Genomic DNA, 4,484 nt, shown 5'->3' on the forward strand with positions numbered 1-4,484 from the left:
GAAACATCATAATGAGGACAGTTATCCTATGACCATCACGGAAAATGACAGTGAAATGCAGTAGTTCTTGATGGCGGACCAAATAGAGTAGCGATTGAGTCGAGTTTTTGCACAAAGATACCTAAAAGTGATTTAGACTCCGTAGCATAACTCACTAACCGTGTGGAGGATAATATGACTGTCCACTGAAGGACATTCATCGAAGACAGCATTGTGAAGAGGACAGTGCTAGGAAAGGAGAATTTCGGTAATGATGGATGATGGAAAGGTCAATTAGCAAGTAAACAAAGGTAGACAAATGACAAGAATGCAATTGTAGACATTAATCCTTGCAATAGCAAAGATAGAATACAAAACACAAGATGTGTCAAATTAAGGTGACAGTCAAACATTGTGAATTTATCTTCTAACATATCAGACGGGATGTTTTTAGCAAAATAAATGGATATTCTGAACCTATATATTTATGTGAGAGGAATATAACTTATAAACAAAGTATAACTTGTTAAAGTAAATTGTCTTTTGATCTGATATATAGACTATCAAATGATCTTTGGTAAATCACTGTTCAGTTTTTTCACAACAGTCACACTACAATGGTTTCTAACTAAATTACCGATGCGTGGCAATTTGGCTAGGATGCAGGTGTGGACACGCGGGGATGCACGGATGTTTTTGGAAGCGTCACAAAGGTGGGCAGGAAGCATGGCTTCTACCTTTGGGTGCTTGCGAGATGCTTGGGAAAGCATCCGTGGAGCATCCGGGTGAATCCGTGGAGCATCCAGAATTTTTAGGCACCAAGCCACTTAAGTGACACAATAAAACATGTGTTAAAATGGTTTTTTAATTATATTTTGTCTCTTTTTGGCCCCCAAACCTTAAAACGGCCCTAATATAGACCATCCATTGCTCATTCCTCTCATTTTGTTTGCAGCTGGGCTCTCTTCTCACGTGGCCTCCATTTTGGCATTGTGAATTTGTGAATCTTGAGCCATGACTCTTGATTGATCAACACTGAACCATGAACTATGTTTTGATTTTGTAATTTGAATTGCATTGGACTCTTAAACTTGAGTAATTTACTAATTAGACATTACTGTTATTTCAATTTGAATATGTTAATTGCTATGGAATGGTTTATTTTCATTTTGCTTATTTCTTGCATTTCTTTACATACATAAATTATACTCTCTCTCTCTCTCTCTCTATATATATATATATATATATATATATTTATTTATGGACGCACCCAAACACATCCAAAATCCCTGAAAAAAATCTGTGCATCCGTGCATGAGCACCTCGCAGCCGCATCAGCATCAGAACCAGCATTGGTAACTTAGGTTTCTAACATCTAAGTATATAATTGTGTAAATATCTCATGAATATTAAATGCACTAACTAGGAGGGTTTTGGGCAAGAAGTACAAACAGAAACCCTACTAAAAGCATATGCATTTTATAATTAAATCCCAAATACACACAAGATGCTAACAATCTGCATTGCCTAATTTGTTGATGCTTAGAACATCTATTCATTGTTCCTACGAATTCAATTTGATTACCATTATCATTTCAAAAGCGCGCATACTTTACAAAACCAAAATATGGTAAAACCAACCTCGGGCAGTGTCGTTGCGATGTCCTGCATAGTGGACCGGTTGGGCATGTTTGCACGATTAAGAAAGTAGAAGTTTAATCACTCCCTCCACGTAATTTAGGGCATCTTCTTCCACGAGGCTCATTGATGTAACATTGTACGAATGAAGCTAGCTTCCCATGATCTCTTTCCCTCTAAATTACGATAGTGCAAAAGATGACTTAGTTGAAGAAAAACATGTTTAAAAAGGGTTAAAATAAAGAGAGGCGAGGCTCATCTGAAAAGTTCTAAGTCATTCCTAATAAGACCTGACTAACGAGATTGAGAAACTCAAGCTTCTGGAGAATGTAATCAGGAAGAATATTTCTAGTAAGCTGGAAAAGAGAAAAGAAATAAACAGGAACATAGCAATAGATGTATTGACTTACCTCTCTGTGGACGAAAGCCGTATTCCTATGCAATAGTACAACATAGTGCTCTCCCAAATTGATTTTCATAATGATCTGTCATTCGTTCTAACCAATTAAGAATCTAATAACACCTTTCCTCCGAAAGAGAAACATATTAAGGAAAAATCTCGTTCCATTCCCAGTCTTGCTTTCACAACATTTTGTCCAGAGTGAAGTATAAAATGTAAAATAATAAATAGGAAAGAACTAGGTCACTTGAACTAATTATTAGAATGAAACAATTAGCAATATATAGAAGATAAATATGGACGGAAAGCACGTGATGGCGTCTTACTCTGTCGTAGCCCTGAAACGTTCTGGAGGCATTCTTGAATTTCCACAGTTCAATGTCATGATGAAAAATCGTACAATTTCAGCTCAGAAAGGCCGAAGGTAAATCGAACAATTTCACCTCAGGGAGGCAGGGGATGATGACGTTTTACAGCATTTTGCTACAATCTCACCCCTCTCCTAAAAATCAAAGACATAATAACATTTCGAATAAAGGTTAACTCGTGAAAAACAAGCCCGAAGAAAAGAACAATTAACTAAAAGGGAGAAAAACAAGCCCCTGAAAAATTAAAACTCAATTACCTCAAAAGGGGAAAAAATTACAGAAGCCCTTTCGAAAGCGATGATGAATTGAGAAAACAGAAGCAGACTGCATCCAGAAGAAAGCCTGAAGAATCTTCAGTTTATTTACAACATCCCGCAACCATGGAAGAAATGTATTCAGGTGACAGAGCGTTGCAGAGATTCCGTGGCCTTAAGATGATTCAAGTTAAAATTGACGAGGGTGACGAACATATGAGCTGAACTCGTGCTTTATTAAACGGTCGTATACAGAATAACAGCCATTTTCTGGTTTAGGGGCAAAATTGATTTTGAAAAAACATAAGCAAGAGCTGAAACCGTGCTTTTTAAACGGTAATATACAGAATAATAACCAATTTTTGGAAACAAAAATATGACAGAATTGAGCTCGTGCTTTTTTAAACGGTCAGAAACAGAACAACAGCCATCTTAAAAATCAATGTACAGAATAACAACTATTTTTTGGTTTGAAGGCCAAATCGATTTTAACGAAAAAAACATAAAAATAGCTGAACTTGGTTACGGTAAGCTACAGAATGAGCCCTCCTCGTAAACGGTAACATACAAAACAACCACCAAAATGATTTGAGAGCCGTTGGCGCGCTCCGTCGGAGATCAAAGTTTGGATTAAAAAAAAGATAATTATGCAGTCTAGGTATATATATATAAATTACTCATTTCCAAAGTTTGAAAGAAAAAGATAATTATGCAGTATATATATAAAACTCATTTCCTAATTAAAATGTATGGATTTATAATAGATATTTATTAGTTCCTGCAGGTAACTTCATAAGCACACTAAATTTTTTTAAAATACTTATTTGATCAGATAATTTTCTAAATCTTTAACTGTTTTGTAAAGTTTGAATTTTTTAGTATATTTTTTAAAATAAAAAATGATTATTAATCTGATATCCTATTGATTCTCGTAAAAAATAGCAATAAAGAAAATCATTTTTGCAATCAAAAAATTCACAATAATAAACAGGTCCTAGGCTTCCCGAGTCTTCCCATATGCATTAAATGAATTGCCACGCACTTGAATCATTGGGATGCCTGCATACTATCTGATTGATGTTTTTTAAGAGAATAATATTTTACCCGTGTCCCATTGGCGGATGGAATAACCATGTTCTAGGTTAGTAAGTTAGTTATAATGTAAATGCATTTAAGATCTAAATGATTTCAATGATTTTTATATTATAAATTTGAATTTGATAATGTCAATTTTTTTAGATATTTTTAAAATAGATTGTATATTATACTCATATTTGTTAATTTTTTAGAATTTTTTTAATAATTATTATTATTTTTCTTCTATAAATACAAGATAGCCAATGTTTTCATTAAATTTTAATAGTTTCATTTTATCATTTCAATTTATTTTAAAATATAGAGTTCAACTATTAATAAACATTTTGATATACTTGTTTATATCAAAATTTTGTGTGTATCATGTTATTTTTGTCACTATTACACCATGTTCTACAAAAATTCATAAGAAATTCATTATATGTTATCATGGAACAAATTTAAAGAAAATACAATTTCCTTTTCTAAATTTGTTAAATTGAGATAGCAATATCACAAATTTCACTCCTTGTGAAAAATGTCTGGTACTTATCAATTTTTTTACATACAAATTAAAAAATAGCACTAGAAGCATTATTGTTAACACATTCACATTATTATTATTATTTTACTCTATTGCAACTCTACAACCATTAAGCATTTGGCAACGCTTTGTGTCTCTTGTTTAATTTATATTAGAATACTAGAGTTTAATTTATTAAACTAATCAGATATATTGAAAAAATAATATCATTTCATTTCATTTTATTA

The 4,484-nt window shown here is 32.9% G+C and overlaps 1 long non-coding RNA gene across 1 annotated transcript; it reads right to left on the reverse strand.

Moving 5' to 3' along the window:
- Positions 1–1,624: 1,624 nt before the first annotated feature.
- Positions 1,625–2,507, reverse strand: LOC149556055 (uncharacterized). Its single transcript, XR_016365347.1, has 3 exons — positions 2,344–2,507; positions 2,028–2,102; positions 1,625–1,793 (listed from the first exon to the last, which is right to left on the reverse strand). It is a non-coding gene; the product is annotated as an uncharacterized LOC149556055 (long non-coding RNA).
- Positions 2,508–4,484: the final 1,977 nt, after the last annotated feature.

The sequence above is a fragment of the Cupressus sempervirens genome, chromosome 5, assembly GCF_028749045.1.
Source record: "Cupressus sempervirens isolate cs-2001-9-10 chromosome 5, ASM2874904v1, whole genome shotgun sequence".
NCBI lineage: Eukaryota > Viridiplantae > Streptophyta > Pinopsida > Cupressales > Cupressaceae > Cupressus > Cupressus sempervirens.